The sequence below is a fragment of the Bufo gargarizans genome, chromosome 2 (assembly GCF_014858855.1).
Source record: "Bufo gargarizans isolate SCDJY-AF-19 chromosome 2, ASM1485885v1, whole genome shotgun sequence".
In the NCBI taxonomy this organism is placed as follows: Eukaryota; Metazoa; Chordata; class Amphibia; order Anura; family Bufonidae; genus Bufo; species Bufo gargarizans.
Genome location: NC_058081.1, coordinates 115,138,425 through 115,159,713, shown reverse-complemented (window position 1 = coordinate 115,159,713; position 21,289 = coordinate 115,138,425).

The following is a 21,289-nucleotide window of genomic DNA, read 5'->3' as shown; positions in this document are numbered from 1 at the left end:
ATGAAAAGTACAGATTATAAAAAAATGAGTGAAGATAACAGATCAGTTTTACCACACAGGGAACACCATAAAAACAAAACCCATAAAACTGTGGCAGAATTGTATTTTATAACACCCCATTTGGAATTTTTTTCAGCTTCCCACTACATCATATCTAAATACATGATTTACATATACATAATTCTAAATACACCACAAACCCCAATAGTTCCACTTGAAAAGTGCATACTTTCTTCAAATCTGAAAACTTCCTTTTGAGTTCCATTTTAATATCCAAATGCATAATTTACACATACATAATAATTAAAAATATGACAAAAAATAAAGCTCTCAGACAATTAAGGTATTTTGAGTGGATGCTTATTTTGTACCTGCCTATTAGGGAGATTTAGAAACTGTAATTGTCAATTACAAATTCTTCAATGATAGTTATAGCATATTGCTGTTAAGTTTCTTCTGTGGTCATAGACGGTTGAATAAGTCCAAGTTCACCACATATCTAAGTCTTGGTTTGTCATCAATCTTCACACACTTGTTAATGTTACAAAGAAAGGGTAGACACAAAACTAGGCCAAGGAAATTAGAATCTTCTATAACCATGTAAGAACATGACAAAGTCCGCTCAGTAGGTCATAAAGTTTGTTCATGGGTTTGAAGTTCCACTTCCACAGCATGGGGCCGTTATGATAGCTTCTTGCCTTCTCTCATTTTATTTCAAGTGTTTCCAACACTGGATTATGAAAAGGTGGAAGGGAAAAGGAGAGCTAGGGGCAGCAGCATGTTCCATACACATGAAAAAACGAAGAGGTAAGCGATAGCAAATATTTCAAAGATTTAACCTGATCTGAAGCCGCAGGAAGCTGCAGCACTGGGCTGAGCATTCTCACGGACTACAGCCAAGAGATGAAAGGCTCCTTCTATTGCTGAAACTGAAAGTCTTTTAGAAGGTTTGACGACTGGCAAAAAAAATAATATAAATTATATATATAAGAAAGATCATCTAACTGCAAAAACATAAAATATTACAACCTTGGAAACACATATGCAATATTAATTGTGTTGGTCATGATGAAATGGCCTACTCCAATATTGTTTTATTTTTACTGTGCTTGTTTGTTTAACCCGGTGTTCAAATATTTTGTTTGTCTGAATTTGTTTAAACATTTAAAGCAGAAAAAAATGGTTGGAAAATTTTGAAAATAAGAAGCGGGCAACACATCTTCAGAGATGTTTGCTTAGAATAAATCTGTTGAAGGAACTTCTAACGGTGCTGGCACACAGTGTAGTTGCGATGCAGTTGAAAACATGTGCTGTTGATTTCTTGCAGTTACTGCACCAACAAACATGCACTGACAACGCGTTTATAGAATTTAGCCAGTTTAGCACCTTATTAAACCCTGGTGTTCTGCATGGGAGAAATTATCTAAATGATTTAATTAATTTCAGCTGGCTACATTCAAAAACTGCGCTGTGAATGCATGTTTGTTGATGCAGTAACTGCGTCACAACTGCACTGTGTGCCAGCACCCTAACTGGGGGACTGGGGGAAAATGTCTGTATGTGGGTAAGTAACTGGCTCAGTGATAGAAAACAGAGGGTTGTTATTAACGGTACATACTCCCATTGGGTCACTGTCACTAGTGGGGTACCACAGGGGTCAATATTGGGCCCTAGTCTCTTCTGTATTTTACTAATTATCTTGTAGAAGGCTTGCACAGTAAAATATAACATTTTCCAGACGACACTAAACTGTGTAAAGTACTTAACATGGGAGATTAGAGGCTTGGGCAGAGAAGTGGCAGATGAGGTTTAACACCTAAATGACAAGTAAATGACATTAATGTTTATGAAAATGTGTAGAAATCTGAGTCGCACTTCCTTCTGGGATTCGCATCTCCACCTATCCCTTGCTTGAACTTGATGGACTTTTTCAACCGTATTAACTATGTAACACTGAAAAAAGTAAGGTTATGCACATGGGAAGGAATAATGCAAGTCACCAGTACATACTAAATGGTAAAACACTAGTTAACAATTACATGGAAAAGGACATAGAAATTTTATTTGATAGTAAAGTTAACTGTGGCAACCAGTGTCAGGCAGCTCCCATGATCTATTCATACCCAGGACTGTGACCAAGGGGACATCATCTATGTCTAGAAGAAAGAAGGTTTCGCCATCAACATTGAAGGGGATTGCTTACAATAAAAGCAGTGAGACTATGGAACTCTCTGCCAGTGGAGGTGATGATGGTGACCTCACTAAAAGAGTTCATGGGGGGCACCTTTAATGTACCTGTAAACAGGGGCTGTTGCTGGTATGGGGTTTGGCTGGTTAGGTGAGGACACAATATGCATATTATTGCTGTTCTGGCCTGTAATCTCCTGCAGGTTATTTAACAGTAAACACATAATAAGCTCTGACATACCCACTTCTCCAACCCCAGATCCTCCCCTCTCTTGCTGACTTTTCTAGGACATGGGAGACTTTAAAGGATGTTTTGGAAGAAGTAAAGCCAGAAAAACATGAGGATGGTCATCATTAAGACCTGGCCCCACCTAAGGGGTGCAGACTGGATGGTATTGGTTGGCACGTTTGCAGTGGAATAATAAAGGCATCCATCTTATTGGTATTGAATTACATATCTTAGTTTATAGCTGATGTAGGAATAAGTAAATGTAGGAATAAATAAGTAAAACTGATGTCTCCCTGCAGTTTCCAATATTCTACTAATCGTATTCAGAAACACTGTCCCTAGCGCATGAGTGCTTGCCACGTCTCTCCCTATGCTCAACTCACAGGCGGGATGAGAGTTTTATAGGGTTGTGGATTAGCTGGCTGCACGGCATCATGGGTGATCTCGTGCCTCCTCTACACTTACTTTTACTCTGTAACACATGCAGCCACCATTTTAGGAAAACCTGATTCATTACCACAAAGCGCAAGAAAATTTTTATTTTTTGCAAATAGAAGTTTTCCTAAACTTTGGACCAACAATATTACTTTAAATGCTTTACTTTGCTTAACACTAGTAATAATATTACATGTTATAGTTGCTAGAATTCTGGAGAAGGGTCGTTGAACCAAGGAGTTATTCTGATTGCGTGTTTGGACTCGGGAAGAATTTTTTCCACTAAAATTAGAAAAATTGGCTTTACCTCATGAGGGCTTTTTACTTTCTTCTGGATCAACTTTGCTGGATAACACGTTGAACTGAATGAATTGAAGTAAATTAAGGTATATCATTTTTCATCCTTATAAACTATGTTACTATGTTGCCATTCTGCAAATGCAACAAGATGGCTAGAAGCACATCTAGAACAAAGAGCACCATATCTGGTGTAGTCTGGCAGAAATACATACTTGCATATTTAGTTGTCTATCCAGAGATGGACCTTCTGATTTGACTGGGTTGAACAACATGCCTGAATTAAGGGAATACTTGGAATACGAATAATGTTTTATGTAATGACACAAGTGGACACTTGAATTGATTTATAATTTATAACATAAAGCATTTAAAACTTGCTTTATGGTGGCTTACAAAATTATATTACTAAAGGAAAGGAAATACAGGCTAAATGTATTATTAGGAACTGTTGTTTATATGTGACTATAGAAATCGCTTCAGCTTGTAATTAAAAATTGTTGATTAAAACACCAAAAAATATATTAGGTATACTACATGGTCACCTAGGTACACCTATATGAGTTTGTTGTGCATCCCATTCCAAAATCATGGCTATTATGGATTTAGGACTCCTTATGCAGTCATTATAGCTTCCACTCTCTTTCCAATCATAAGATACTTTCCATAAGATTGTGGAGTATCTGTGGGAATTTGTGCCTCTGAATTTAGGAACTATGTTGAATAAGGTTTGGCTTGCAACTGATATTCCATTTCATCTGAAAAGTATTTGATGAGGTTATGTTTAGGGCTCTGTAAAGGTCATTAAAGTTCAACCGCATTGAATAAATCAAGCCATGTCTTTATGGACCTTCTTTTGTGTACAGTGGCACGGTCATAATGGAACAGACAAAGGTCTTCTCCACACTGTTGCCACAAAGTTAGGCGCATACAATTATCTAAAATGTCATTAAATTTACTCACCTCCTATGTGCTATAGGGATTTCCCTGCTGCTTCATGTTCACCTATTTACTAGCATGCTATACATGCTATGTAATTGACTTGCATCTAAATTAGGGTAGGTTATTACCTAGCTTGGTCTGGTTATTAGAGGGTGAAGTTGTTGATTGTTTAGACTTTTTACGCCCAGGCTTTATTTCATTCGGTGTGCTGAAGATAGCATATGCCATGCACATTTCTTTCTAGATTCTTTGTAGTGTGTTCTAGTCAGTGAGTAAACCGTGTACTCTGGAATTTGTAGTCCTGTGGTCTTTCATTCCTCTGTTTTGAAACACATTTGTTGCTGAGTTGTTGATGTCTTGCTAGATTGAATTCAGAGCAGTGTCAGTTCAGTATAGCCTAATTTCTTCTCACTATAATACTAAAACACGGGGGGCACACCAGAAATCATTTGAACAGAGTGCTGGCCTGGTATATATATATAACATGAATAATGATAATAAACAATTTATTGAAATATCAAAGTTAAAAACAACAACATGTGCATGGGGCAGACCCCAGGGATGGTACAATAAAAAGTATGACAATAGTTTTATCAATGTGTGATAATGTCCCACAAGTAGATCAATACACAAGCAATTATGCCATAAAATCCCTACAAAAATTGTATCCCTCAATCCTACAGCGGGGACATAAACACGGTGGTAACACACATAGCATACAAAACCTATCCAGGAGGCATGCATTCAAGCCTAACGCGTATCGCTGGTTCCTAGACCAGCTTCCTCAGAGGTCCATGTAACCTCTGAGGAAGCTGATCTAGGAACCAGCGATACGCGTTAGGCTTGAATGCATGCCTCCTGGATAGGTTTTGTATGCTATGTGTGTTACCACCGTGTTTATGTCCCCGCTGTAGGATTGAGGGATACAATTTTTGTAGGGATTTTATGGCATAATTGCTTGTGTATTGATCTACTTGTGGGACATTATCACACATTGATAAAACTATTGTCATACTTTTTATTGTACCATCCCTGGGGTCTGCCCCATGCACATGTTGTTGTTTTTAACTTTGATATTTCAATAAATTGTTTATTATCTTGATGTGCGGCCATTGTATGGTTTTTCTTTTTCTGGTTGCATTCTAATTTCTTCTCACTGTCATTCATCCAATATCAACCCACATGATGTCAACATTTGATTCCTGTCATAAATCATTGAGTTAATTTTAGTACCTTGTTGTCTGCCAGTATAGATATGTGTTTTATATGTACCTCTAGCTATGGTATGGTTGTTCAGTTCAGCTCTACTGTCCTGGGAAAATCTGGGCACCGAGAGACATTGTTAGCACTTGGAAAGGCAACTTATATATACGCGAAGTCCAGTTCTGAGGTCTTGTGCACAACCAGCATCGTTACACGACCACTGGAATTTAATGGCCTAGCACAATCCTTTAAAAACGGCCTCATACTTTTATACTTCCATTGCTGAATTCTACAGCAGGCTAGGCCATACAGTATTTACAGCTCACACAGCCTTAGGCACTAAGCCTTAATAAGTTTCCCCATTAATGGCCCATTTACCCTCACCAATTATCACTATCATTTGCTCATGTCTGAGCAATTGTAATGATAATTGTTTGGTGTTAATAACGGAGAGCAATAAACTATTATTTATCATTGATCAACAATTGTCATGTTTTTAAAATAATTGCTACATGTGGCACAAGTGGTAAATGCCTCGCATAGTGACATTTATACAAGGTATGAGATCTGTATGCATAGGTCAGCCTACATACAGGACTGGGTAATACAGTAATATTGTGAGAAATATCACTTCTTTTTTAAAATAATTTTCTTATATTTTTAACATTAAATTGTAACTAAACTTTTCTACAACCTTCCTTTAAAATGTTCTAAATAGCCGATAAAATACTTTATTAATCAGCAATACAGTTTTCCTGCCCAGATAGACACCAGAAGTCCTGGGTGCTATCATAACTTAAAATCATTATTCTAGAACTGCTTGTTAGCGCTGTACTGGTGTGCGGATTTCACAGGGGGGGGGGGGGGGCACGGCGAACACTGCACAGATTAAGAACCCTGCCTGTGCACCCCTCAAGCTTGGTGAAACAGTGGCACAGCTCATCAGTACCCTGTGTCCTGTACAGATGTGCTATGCCAGTATTTAGCAGAGCGGAGCGATTTCTTGCCTGAGCCCGCTCCGCTCAATGCTCTCTATAGCACATTGCTGCTCCTGTACCTGTGCTATAGAGAGCCTTGAGCTGAGAGGAGTAGGTTCAGGCAAGAGCTCACTCTGCTCAGCAAGGGTACCAATGTGCAGTGCCAGAAGGAAGCCAAGCTTGAGGGAAGCACAGCCCCAGTGAAATACATACTCCAATCTGTTCTAGGATAATTAATTTTAATACACGATAGCACCCAAAACTTTGGGTGTCCATTTGAGCAGAAAAAAATGTATTTCTGATTAATACAGTATATTCCCCCCAAAACAACATTTGTATGCTATTTAGAACATTTTAAAGGAAGGTTGTCGAAAAGTATAGTTACTCTTTAAATCTATGTATATACAGAGCCTAATCTTAAAAGGGCATCTGGTTATACTTTTCTCACATTCACACCCATGGACACATTTAGTTTCCAGGGTTCATAGAAAACAAGTTTGTAATAGTACTGTACCCTTCAACACCAGGATAAGACACTCAGACCCCTGCACACACCAATCAGCCTCCCGTGCTTGATGACAATGACCGTTTTGCCGAAATTCCGGAAGTGTCCAAGGGGAGGTTTTATGAGCTTGCTGAGAGCTTGCATGTAGCCTGATATACATGGGGCTTAAAGGGAATCCATCAATAGCGACTTCTATTCCTTCTTGTAGCCAGCCCTCCCTCCCTGCTTTGATTGAAAGGGCCAGGTATTGGCAAAACGATGAAGGAGGGTCTGTCCACAGGAACGAGTGGCGTTTGTATGCAACAAGAGCAACAGTGATGCCCTCTTTGTACCAAGGGTCTAATTTGCATGTTGAGAAAAAGTGTCATAACTCAGGAATGGAGCTGCGGATCAACAAAAATAAAACAACGTGAACTACAGCAATATGTCTGTGGAAACAGTCTGATAGGCAGATTGCTGGTGATGGATACCCTTTAATCCCCATGTCAACCAACCCTGCAAGGTATAAGTATGCCTCACCTTGGACACTCCCAGCATTTTGACAACACAGCCATTGTCATCAAGCAAGGGAGGATAAAAAATGTTGTCACTTTCTAAAAAGGGGGGATAGTGAGGAATGGACAGGAGGCTGGGCCAGTGGTCCAGTCACATTTATTTTCATTTGCACTATTTTTCTGGCACAAGACAGACATTTATGGCAGCTGTAGATTTCTGTTTAGGCAGGTGGACTAGTGAAGGATGCACCTAATTTATGACAATACCTGCGCCTCTTCATAAATTAGGCACATTCAGCAGTGCAGACACCATGGGGGAGATTTATGAAGATTGATGTTTTCTGTGCAAGTTTAGATAAATCTCCCCTATGGAGTCAGCAGCCATTTAATGCTGGAACTGGGAAAATCTGTAGTAACGTAGAAAGATCTGTAGATGCGTAGAAAGACTAAAGAATGTAAAAGTTGGGAAGTCATTTTTGACTGAAATGGTCTTTTCAGACCAGAACCTGGCCATTAGAAGATGCGCAAATGATATCCAAAAGACATATTTAGTTTTTCAGATGACTGGAATGTTTCCTTGTTCCTGAAAATTGAATAGTCTGCAAATGACAGATTTTTTTTAAATATTACTGAAGTTGTATTTTTTAAAACAGTTGAGCTTTACATATAACAGATAACAGTTTGAAGTCCTCTTAGGTATCTTAATATATCTCAATGTGCTAAAGATAATGTAATAGTACATAAGTTAGAAGACATATAGAAGAGAAGGCTCCATTCTTGCCCCAGCGTTGTGTAGATGTTTTTTGATGGAAGCCAAACATGTAATGTGACAGCTGCACACCCAGATATGCGACTCTGTAGGCAATCCACTGTACTAATACAAACTGATTTATGTATCCTTCAGGTGAAACGAACTAATGAAATATATTGACCCTTCTCACTCACAACAGAATCAAAAAGACGTTAAATGACATGAAACACATTGACATTGATTGGGAGATGCATTGGTCGTGGGATAAGTGTCACGTTAGCAGTGCATCCACTATTAAGCAGAAAATGGTAAGTATTTTATTGACAAAGATGTCTGACAGATTGAAGTGACACCAGAGAAGAAGCCTGGTCCGTGTATACACAAGATTTTAGCACCTGCTGCCATGTACGTAGAGGCCTCTTAGTGCAATGTAGCATGAGACAGCATGACACAAATACAATTCTCCATTAATATGTCGTATTACGGATCCCACTAAAAATAATGTTGTTTACTAGATAGTGCAAAAGAATTCCATGGAACTTGCCATTAACTCCTTGCTAACATATTAGGACGAGAGTTCTCGTCCGGCGGTTAACCAGCCATTCCTTACACTCTCCGTTGATCTTCGGCAGGGGCCTAACTGTTACAGACAGCATGTCTACTGCTGTATTCGCCAGCATCGGTGAAAACACAGATGATGGAGGATTAACCTTCTTTTTGCCATAATCAACGCTGACCGCGGCATATATGAGGTTTACAGAGGGAGGGGGCTCCCTCTCTCACCCCATCAGGTCTCCGCTCTGCAATAGTGGGGCCCTGATGGTTGCCATGGCAGCCCCAAACCTTCCAAAGCCCTTGGGGCCTGGCAGCTACAGAGGCCTATGAGGCACAGTCCCAAGACTGGGTCTCATAGGAGAACTGTCACTGTAATACGCAGAAAGTTAATGCAGTACAATGCAGCATGTATTCTACTGCATTGCAACAAGGATCAGACCCTGAAATGTTGAAGTCCCATAGTGGGACAAAAATAAGAAATAATAAAATAGTGGAAAAAATATTTTTTTAACAATAAAGTTTCAAGTAAAAAAACACTCTTTCCAATAATCACGCTATGTATAATTAAAAAATAAATAAATAAATAAACATGCACTTATTGGGGCACATTTATTAAGACCGACATTTTAATCCAACTAATTTTTGAAGAGGTGCAGGTCTCTCCATAACTACTGCGCATCCAGCGCCAGTTCTGAATGTAAGATAGCTTCTGAGTGGTCTTAGATTTAGACCTTTTTCTATGCCTAAAACAGTCGTAGAAAATGGAGAATGAGACAGACCTGCTGGCCCATCCCCTTTCCCACCCACCCCATGCCCACAATTTTAGACCTGGTGTGAGCGGTGAAAAGTTACAGCAAGCAGCACAACTAACCATTGCACTGCTATCTGCACCTGAAATAAACCTAATTAAGTAAATGACCCTCATTATGTATTGCCGCGTTCCTAACGACCAAATTTCTCAAGTTCTACCCTGTCAACACCGTAAAAAGTATAAAATAGCCGTTGCCATACAAAAAGTTTAACAGTGAGCAAAAAAGCTTTTTTTATGTAAGATTGCAAAAAAGATTATTTTTTTTTTATATATTACGCATTAGTCACATCAACAACGACCGGCTGTATAAAAATATCACATGTCCTACCATGTCAGATGAACACCATAGAAAAAAAAGGTGTCAAAAGTACTATGTACCCCAAAATGATACCAATGAAAACCTCAACTCATCCCACGAAAAATTATCCCCTACACAAGACAATTAGGCTCTCAGAAAAAGGTGATGCAAGAACAGCATTTAAAAAAAATAAAATCCTTGTAGTACTGTGTAAAAGGAGAAAAAAAAGTAAAAAAAAAATGATATAAAATTGGTATCTCTGTAATCGTACTGACCAGCAGAAAAAAGTAACCTGTCATTTTTCCTCCACGGTGTTCGCCGCCATAACAAAATTTAAAAAGCAATGGAAGATTTTCCGCCTTTTCATCATCCTGCTTCCTAAAAAGCTGTGAAGTAAAAGTGGTCAGTACGCATCTCAATAAATTCCTTGAGGGGTGTAGTTTCCAAAACGGGGTCTCACTGTAGGTATACTTTAGGTTCTCTTCAAATATGACATGGCACCCAAAAAGAAAACTATTCCAGCAAAATCTGCCCTTCAAAAACCATATTGTGTTATTTCAATTCTGAGCCCTGCAGTGTGCCCATACAGCAGTTTATGACAACATATGAGTTTCTGTAAACTGCAGAATTAGGATAATACATTTTCAGGTTTATTTTGCTGTGAACCCTTGCTGCTTTACTGGAAAAAAATTGATAAAAATTTTAAATCTGCAAAAAAGTGTGACATTTTTAAATTTCATCTCCATTTACCTTTAATTCTTGTGAAACATGAATTAAAGGTTAACAAAGTGTGTAAAATCAGTTTTTAATAACTTGAGGAGTGTTGTTTCTAAAATGGAGTCCTTTATAGGTGGTTCCTACTATTTAAGCTCACAAAGTGACTTAAAAACTGAATTGATCCTTAAAGTGGGTTTTGGAAATTTATTTAAAAATTTAAAAAATTAGCTCTAAAATTTTAAGTCTTCTAACATTCTAAAAAAATGATGCCAACATAAAGTAGACATATGGGAAATGTTAAGTAATAACTATTTTATGAGGTATAATTTTTTTTAAATCAAATAGTTTTTATGAATTTCTATTATTTATGCATACCAGAGAGTACCACATGTAAAAATAAAGAAAAAGAAAAACTACCCAACAAAGTATAAATCTCCACAACCCCTCCCCCTTCCCCACCCATCCATTATAGATGTGCACCAAAGTTCCAGATGCTTCAAGTGTATCAGTCATATGACCCATATGCAGACATTTATCTCTCAGTCTAATTCATGAGGTATCATCTTAAAAGCAAGGGGTAGAGCAGGTGCAGAGAGATCGGAGCCTGTAGGAGTAAAGGCAACACTTCTGTTGCTCCTAGAGTCTCATTTGCATGAATCAAAACTTCCTACACAGATGTCTTCAGCTGCCACGTGCACATGTAACAGGTCAGCTAGTTTCATTGGTACAAATCTAATGACAGAAGCCCTTTAAAAACATCCTCCACTTAAAAAATAAAATAAAAAAATTCTATGGGAGGCACACAATTTTTTAAATATATTTATTTATATTTTTTGTTTGTTTATTTATCGAGGGGCTGAGATCTGTGCATGTCTCTGATTACAGAGAACAGAACAGAATGCTCCGGAATGTTATTTCATGAAGAATACTACAGAATACCAGTATTTTCTAAAATAGACATGTCAGGTGAGGTGACAGGTCCTTTTCACAGGAGGTTTAACTGGCAGAATCCCTTTCTCATCACTGCAGGTATTTTTCACATGCATGGCGCTCAGCAGTTTTCCATTATTTGGAAATAATGTGCATTTAGAATGAAATCTAATTGATGAAATGAAGTATTATAGAAGTAAAGGTACTTTCACATTTGCGGCAGAGGATTCCGGCAGGCAGTTCCGTCGCCGGAACTGTCCGCCGGATCCGGCAATACGGACGCAAACTGATGGCATTTGTCAGGATCCTGATCTGTATAACAAATGCATTGAAATGCCGGATCCGTCTCTCCAGTGTCTTCCGGAAAAACAGATCCGGCATTTATTTCTTTAAAAAAAAATTCGGTCTGAGCATGCGCAGACCGCAATGCCAGATCTGTTTTGCCGGAACACTCAGGGATAAATCCGGCATTAATGCATTTTAATGGGAAAAAATGGCGGATCCGGCATTCCGGCAAGTGTTCCGGAATTTTGGACAGAGATAAAACCACAGCATGCTGCGGTATTACCTCCGTCCTGAAAAGTCAAAAATACTGAACTGAAGACATCCTGATGCATCCTGAACGGAATGCTCTCTATTCAGAATGCATTAGGATAAAACTGATCAGTTCTTTTCTGGTATAGAGCCCCTGTGACGGAACTCAATACCGGAAAAGAATAACGCTAGTGTGAAAGTACTCTAAGCCGTTATGACTGCTCTCTTCAGCTAGAAGGCTAGGAATTCAGCAAGAAAAGCGTTCACTGTCCTAGCTCTGGTAATGACATAGCGCAGCAATTTTTCTGCCATATTCTCAGACAATGTAACACAAATCCCTCATTTTCTCCTTTTTAATCGATGGGGTAGTTAATGGGATTTAGATTCTTGTGAAGACTTCTTTTGTTAAGCTTCTGTAGAAAGAAGAACGTACATCAGCACATCTCATGTAATTCCCTTTCACTTGCGGCTAGTGATGAATTTACATCTATGTATCAGATGTATCATCTACATCACTAATGTCACTGAATTGTCAGCATATAATTCACCTAAGTACGTCTGCCCTGTCTGTCCTCTATTATCTCCACTCTGGTAAATGCTTTTATTTCTATGTCACTGAGACTGTTGCCTAGGGAAAAAATGAAATCAGCGTCCACTAGGAATACTGATAGAGGGAGAGGATAACCAGGGTACTGGCCACTGAACAGGGACATGCTCTATAAGGAGGATTTGGCACATTTCAGTTCTGAATTAATACCAGTGGAGAGAGACAGGTGCTGTAGGATGCCTCAGTCAGACACATAGAGAGATACCCACTGGACCAAGAACCAGCAGCCATGTGGAGCCAGGATGTGTATAGGACCAGTGGACACGTGGTGCAGAATTTACTTTATTAACTAACAGCTCCTCTTGTTGTTTTGATCCAATCACACAAATATTGGTGTATGACAGTGTAAAGACAAATTCAAGGGGAGACATAATCATATGTGCAGCTGCCCAGGGGTCCAGAAGAGAGGGGGACCTGCTGCTAGTGTTGAGCAAATTCGAATTTGATTTGCTGCGAAGCCGAATTTCCTCGTGCTTCGTGGTGGAGAATCAATTTAACCTGAAATTGCAAAAAAATAAATATAAAAATCATACTTACCTGCTCCATTTGCTCATGACGGGCCGACAGCCACCATTTTGAATGAAGATCTTGGCTGAAATCCTGTGTGCGGTGACGTATGATGGCCAGCGTGATGATGTCATCTCAGATCGTGCAAGATTTTGTGCCAGATCTTCAATCAAGATGGTGGCGGCTGGCCCGTCACAAGCAAATAGATCAATAACTACAAATATATTTTTTTTTTACATTTTACACCGTGTGATGCATAATAGTGTTGAGCTTGAATATTCGAATAGTGAATATTAATTGCGAATATAGTAACTTTGTAAATTTGTGAATATTACGAATATAGTGCTATATATTCGTTATATCGAATATTCGTCATTTTTTTACATCTGAAAACATGATTCCTCCCTGCTTCTTTCTTGTGGGTCAATAAGCCATTGGCCTACAAGCAACTTAAGCAGGGGGGATTCATGTTTTCATATGGAAAATAAAATGAAAAATATTCTAAAAAACAAATACATAGCAATATAGTGAATATATTCGTTATTTAGAATTTTGGCATTATTTTTTTCCTATCTGTACAGTTCTTCGCATACTCCTCCCAGACAAGCGTCCCCGTCACCATGGGAATGCCTGTGGGTTAGAAAATACCATCGGATCTGAGTTTTCCCTGAGATCGTGAAAACTCAGATCCGATTGTGTATTCTAACCCACAGGCGTTCCCATGGTTACGGGGCTGCTTGTCGGGGAGCAGTATGCCAAAGTGGAATAACAGTACACATTGGAAAAAAAAAGACGAATATTCTAAATAACTAATTTATTCGCTCTATTGCTATAACTTCGTCTTTTAGAATATTACGAATATTCTAAAAAAGTTATAGCAATAAAGCGAATATTCGCAAAATACACATATAGACTGCAATTTAGCTAATATAGTGATATAGTAATTTTTTTAATAGTGTACATATTTTCCAAAACTGAAGTTCAAAAGAGGCAAAAAAAATTGACAAAAAAAAAAGATTATAGCACTATATTAGCCAAATTACGGTCTATATGTGCATTTTACAAATATTCGGAAAATTGCTCTAACTTCGTCTTTTAGAATACAGACTCGAATAGAATGGTAAGAGGAGGTCCACCACTTTTCTCTTTATTTGCCCCCCCACCCATGTCCTGTTTTTACTCATTGCTCACTCATATATAATACTTCAGACAGTTACAGTAACCACTACCTAATATACCTGACACACAGTGATCATAATGAATAACTGACCACATACTGTATATCTGTACATTCTGCATCTATTATACTTATTATAGCTCTGTATATATATAAATATATATATATATATATATATATATCCAAAGGATGGCAGGGCAGCACTCCTCACTTCAAGTGATGCAAATGATTCAGGTGCCAGCATTTTCCCCTGGGTTCTGGGGTACAAACACAATCCAAATAAATGTAACGCAGCACTCCTTAGATAAAAAGTGAAAAATACAAAATTTATTCAACACATGTTGATACAGGCAATATTTCAGCTCTCTCACAGAGCTATTATCAAGCCAAGCCTCACTTGGCTTGATAATGGCTCTGTGAGAGAGCTGAAACGTTGCCTGTATCAACATGTGTTGAATAAATTTTGTATTTTTCACTTTTTATCTAAGGCATGCTGTGTTACATTTATTTATTGTAAAGTTCGGGTTCGTACCGAACTTTAGGATTTTTGGACACCGGACCTGAACCCGAACTTGTCAGTAAAAGTTTGTGTTCGAGTTCGGAGTTCAGCGATTTAATTACGCTTTTTGAAAGGCTGCAGAGCAGCCAATCAACAAGCGTTTTACTCTTGTGCCCTTAGAAGCCATCACAGCCATGCTTACTAATGGCATGGTGGTGATTGGCCAGTGCAGCATGTGACCCAGGCTCTATATAAGCTGGAGTCACGTAGCACTGCACGTCACTCTGCTCTGGTTAGTGTATGGATAGGATGCTGCTGCTGTGAGGGAGAGAATAGGAAAGAATCTTTAATCTGAAGTATCTGTAAAGAATAAATCAAGACAACTGGACTTACTGTAAATTTCTTGAAAACGTTTCACTCGTTCTTCCAACGAGCTTTCTCAATTCTGAGTGACTGTACAAGAATTCTCTGGGAATAAATATGTAACTGAATCAACATCTGGTAATTATACCCAGCATGGGGTCAAAGGTGTTCATATACCATGACCTGGATAAATGAGAACCTTCACAGACATTTATTCTGAAGTGCTTATTAACTCAGCGATCTACATAGATTTTGTTTTGTGGGTGCAGTGCACAATCTTTTTACCCTGCCCTGAGCCTAGTGACACAGAAAAATTACCTGTATCCCTCTGTTAGTTAGATGGGCGGCGGTGGCCATTTTATGCAAGCTCAGCGCACCAGCACAGCATATGTGCATTTGTGACATTCAAATACAAGCTTAAAATACTGCAATAATAATCTGGGTTTAAAAAAACACAAATTTTTGGCAATATCCTACATCTGGTGCCTTTTTTTTAGCATTTGTCAGTGTGAAATACAAGCTTGCAATACTTCAATAATTTTCTAGGTTTAAAAAATCACCAATTTTTTGCAAGACCCTACATCTGGAGCCTTTGCAGCATTTGTCAGTGTGAAAGACAAGCTTGCAATAATTCAATAATTTTCTGGGTTTAAAAAAACACACATTTTTGGCAATAACCTACATCTGGTGCCTTTGCAGCATTTGTCAGTGTGAAAGACAAGCTTGAAATACTTCAATAATTTTCTGGTTTAAAAAAAAACACCAATTTTTGGCAATATGCTACATCTGGGGCCTATGCTGCATGTGTTAGTGTGACATACAAGCTAGAAATACTGCAATAATATTCTGGGTTTAAAAAAACACCAATTTTGGGCAAAATACTAAATTTGCAGCCTTTGCTGCATCTGTTAGTGTGAGATACACGCGTTTAATACTGTTGTTATATTCTGTTATTAAAAAAACACCCATTTTGTGCAAAATACTAAATTTGCAGCCTTTGCTGCATCTGTCAGTGTGAAATACATGCGTTAGATACTGGTGTTCTATTCTGTTATAAAAAAAACACCAATTTTTGGCCAAATAGTAAATTTGCGGCCTTGGCTTCATCTGTCAGTGTGAAATACATGCGTTAGATACTGTTGTTCTATTCTGTTATTAAAAAAAACACCCATTTTGGACAAAATACTAAATTTGCAGCCTTGGCTTCACCTGTCAGTGTGAAATACACACGTTAAATACTGGTGTTCTATTCTGTTATAAAAAAAAAAACCACAAATTTTGGGCTAAATACTAAATTTGCGGCCTTGGCTGCATCTGTCAGTGTGAGATCCAAGCTTGAAATACTGCAATAATATTCTGGGTTTAAAAAAACACCCATTTTGTGCAATACCCTACACCTGGGGCCTATGCTGCATTTGTTAGTGTGACATACAAGCTAGAAATGCTGCAATAATATTCTGGGTTTCAAAAAACACAAAGTTTTGGCAATACCCTACATCTGGTGCCTTTGTAGCATTTGACAGTGTGAAAGACAAGCTTGAAATACTTTAATAATTTTCTGGGTTTGAAAAAACATAAATTTTTGCCAATACCTTACATCTGGGGCCTATGCTGCATTTGTAAGTGTGACATACAAGCTATAAATACTGCAGTAATATTCTGGGTTTAAAAAAACACCCATTTTGGGACAAATACTAAATTTGCGGCCTTGGCTGCATCTGTCAGTGTGAAATACACGTGTTAGATAGTGTTGTTCTATTCTGTTATTAAAAAAAACACCCATTTTTGCCAAATACAAAATTTGCAGCCTTGGCTGCATCTGTCAGTGTGAAATACACGCATTAAATAGTGGTGTTCTATTCTATTATTAAAAAACTCCCATTTTGGGCAAGATCCAAAATTTGCAGAGAATGAGGAGAGCGTTGAATAATTGACCCCGGTCGTGGTGCTGCTGGTGGAGCTCCTGTTACAGGGAGAGGACGTGGTTGATCTGTGCCAGGTACACGCACAAGTGAAACACCTTCCTCAGGTGCGAGTAGGCGACCTTCAGCGTTATTTGGTTGGGCTTAATGCGGCTCTACAAATGGTGAGGCCAGAACAAGTACAGGCAATAGTAAATTGGGTTGCTGACAGCGCCTCCAGTTCCTTCACATTATCTCCCACCCAGTCCCCTGATGAAAGATCAGAGTTGGAACCTGCAGCCGATGTCCTTCAGTCTTTCACCTCACCCCCTTGCAAATCAGCCAAGCAGTCTGAGCCCCAAGTCATGCAGCATTATCTTCTGCTTTTTGATTACTCTGCTAGCAGGGTTTCACAGGGCCATCCACATAGCCCTGCCCCAGAAGTAGAAGATAACGAGTGCACCGATGCCCAACCACTTATGTTTCAAGATGAATACATGGGAGGACCACTGCAGCACGTCTCGGATGATGACAAAACACAAGTTCCAACTGCTGTGGCTTTCGAAAGTGTGCAGACCGACAAGGAGGGCAGGGGTGAAGACTGGGTGGAAGATGATATGGAGGACAATGAGGTCCTCGACCCCACATGGAATCAAGGTCCTGCAAGTGACCTGTGTAGTTCAGAGGAAGAGGCGGTGGTCACACAGAGCCACCAACACAGTAGAAGAGGGAGCAGGGTGCAAAAGCGGAGTGGCCATCCCCTAGACAGTACACCTGCGAATGCCCAACGCAGGAAAGGACCAAGCACACAAAAGCCAGCTCCAAGGAGCTCCCTGGCATGGCAGTTCTTCAGACAATGTGCTGACGACAAGACACGAGTGGTTTGCACGCTGAGCCTGAAGCGAGGCATAAACATTCTCAACCTGAGCACAACCTGCATGACCAGGCATCTAAGTGCAAAGCACGAGCTGCAGTGGAGTAGACACCTCAAAAACAAAGAAAGGTCTCTGGCTCCTCCTGCTTCCTCTTCTGCTGCAGTTTCGGCCTCTTTATCCCCCCTCTGGAGTGACATCCCTCTACCCTGCAAACAGAGCATCTGCCAGCAACACCACCACCTGGGTCACCAAGCATCTCCATAATGTCCCACGGAAGCGTTCAGCTCTCCATCTCCCAAACACTGGAGCAGAAGAGGAAGTACCCCGCTACCCACCTGTGATCCCTGGCCCTGAATGCCAGCATTTTAAAATTACTGGCCTTTGAAATGCTGTCATTCCGTCTGGTGGAGACAGAGAATTTTAAAAGTCTTATGGTGGTGGCTGTCCCACAGTACGCCGTGCCCAGCCGCCACTACTTTTTCTAGGCGAGCCATCCCTTCCCTGCACAACCAAGTGGGGGACAAAATCAGGTGTGCACTGCGCAATGCCATCTGTGGCAAGGTCCACCTAGCTACAAAGAAGTGGACCAGTAAGCACGGTCAGGGACGTTATATCTCCATAATAGCACACTGGGTAAACGGTGGTGGCTGGGCCTGATGTGGATAGCAGTTTGGCGCATGTCCTTTCACCACCGAGGATTGCAGGGCGCTACTCTTTGCCTCCTGTTGCTTTCTCCTTCTACTCTGCTTCCTCATCTTCTACTGCCTCCTCATCCGGTCAGTGTAACACCTTCACCACCAACTTCAGCACAGCCAGGGGTAAACTACAGCAGGCAGTTTTAAAACGTATCTGTTTGGGGGACAAACCCCACACCTCGCAGGAGCTGTGGACGGGCCTTGAACAACAGACCGATAAGTGGTTGGTGCCAGTGAGCCTCAAGCCCAGCCTGGTGTGCGATAATGGGCAAAATCTCATGGCAGCTTTGGGGCTAGCCGGTTTGACGTGCAAGTCTTGCCTGGCACATGTGCTGAATTTGGTGGTGCAGAGGTTCCTTAAAAATTACCCCGATATATCAGAGCTGCTGTATAAAGTGCGGGCCGCCTGTGCACGCTTTCGGCGTTCTCACCCTGCTGCTGCTCGCCTGTCAGCGTTGCAGCGTAACTTTGGCCTTCCCGCTCACCGCCTCATATGCGACGTGCCCACAAGGTGGAACTTCACCTTGCACATGCTGGCCAGACTGTGTGAGCAGCAGGCGATAGTGGAGTTTCAGCTGCAGCACGCACAGGTGAGTCGCTCTGCAGAACAGCACCACTTCACCACCAATGACTGGGCCTCCATGCGGGACCTGTATTCCTTGTTTCGCTGTTTCGAGTACTCCACCAACATGGCCAGTGCCGATAACGCCGTTCTCAGCGTTACTATGCCACTACTACGCCTCTTTGAAAAAATTCTTCTGGCGATGATGGAAGAGGTTGTGGCACAGGAGGAGGAGGAGGATGAGGGCTCATTTCATAGGGTTCCTGCACCCACAAACGCCAGGTACACAATTGTCCAGCCAGGGCACAGTTCTGGAAGATGACAAGGTGGAGGATGAGGAGGAGGAGATGGAGGAGGAGGAACCATGTTCACAGCAGGGTGGCACCCAAACCAGCTCATGGCCATCACTGGTGCTTGGCTGGGGGTATACAGAGGACACAGAAGATACACCTCCCACAGAAGACAGCTTGTAGTTGCCTAACTTGTGCTGATTAATCGGTGGCCACGCTGCTGGATCCCCGTTACAAGGACAACGTACTGTCCTTATTTCTGTCACTGGAGCGTGATCGTAAGATGCGCGAGTACAAGTGCACGCTGGTAGATGCGCTGCTGGTGGCATTCCCACCTGACAGCTGGGGCACAGTGGAAGCACAAGGCGAAGGCAGAGGAGGAGGAAGAGGTCGCCGATGCAGCTGGGGCAACACCAGCACCTCAGAAGTCAGGGTTAGCATGGCCAAAATGCAGAAAAGCTTTGTCAGCACGACACAACAACCAGCTGTCACCGCCACTTCTGTGAGAAAGTCTGTTAGATGTTCTTCTCTGCCTGCATGAAGTTCTTTGTTTTGGTTTCACTTTGTCATCTCCTTTCCTTCTCCCAGCTGTCACCTATTTACACTAATTGTCTCCGTTTATATTCCCTCCCATACTGCCTCACTTTGCGGTTTATGCTTCTTCTTGGATTGTGTTCACTGCTGGATGCTGCTTCTGCTGATTCCCCAGATAAGTCTGTTTCCTTTATTTGTGTTTCCTTGCTGGCTTGATTCTAGGTGACCTTGACTCCGTCTGTATTAAGTGCAGGGAGCCGGTGGTCGTGTCCCCTCACTATTATAGGGTTTTCAGGTGTCACATAGTATGAGGGACGTGGACATGCAATCGTCTACCATAAAGTCCTTTGCATGGGCATAGCAGTCAGGGAGAGCTCTAGGGGTTTTATAGGGCTCACCCATATGCTCCTTAGTTTGGGATCAAGCCAGTCGGATGTTTATTTATAAGTTCCAGCTTTCTGCAACATCATCCGTGACACCAGCACCACCAGCTGATATGGAATGTCTTAGCAGGAGGCAGCATTTCAGCAACATGGTGGAGCAGTATGTGTGCACACGCCTACACGTACTGAATGACGGGTCTGCCCCCTTCAACTTCTGGGTTTCCAAATTGGGCACATGGCTTGAGCTTGCCCTTTATGCCTTGGAGGTTCCACAGACAAGCGCACCCGCCTGTCCACAGCCAATGTGGACAAGCTCACGTTCATTAAAATAAGCCAGGCACGGATCCCACAGGACTTGTCTGTACTTTGTGCAGAATAGACATGTATACCGGCCTTAACCAGCCCTTGTTATACTACAGCACAATTGCTCATTGTTTTATTTTGGATATTTCCCACTCTTTTGGAGTGTACCTTCCACCTACACCTTTATGTCCACCGCCTCCTCAAACTCCTACTCCATATGGACCTCCACCTCATAAATCAAGATAACTTTTTTAAATTTGTACGTATTTTATTTTATGTCATTTTACTAATTTGTCTGTTACATATTCGGGTGAAATTCACCAATTTTTGGATGTAATGTACCCCTGCTCTACCTAGTAGACAGGTAAGAGAATTTCACTAATTTGTCTGTTACATATTCAGGTGAAATTCACAAATATTTGGGTGTGATATACCCCGGCTCTACCTAGTAGACAGGTAAATAAATTTTACTAATTTGTCAGTTACATTCTCGGGTGAAATTCACCAAATTTTGGCTGTGATATACCCCTGCTATACCTAGTAGACAGGTAAAAACATTTCACTAATTTGTCTGTTACATTTTTGGGTGAAATTCACCCATTTTTAGCTGTGATATACCCCTGCTATACCCAGTAGACAGGTAAAAGCATTTCACTAATTTGTCTGTGACATTCTTGGGTCAAATTTGACAATTTTTGCTGTGATTAAACCCCTGCTCTGCATAGGTG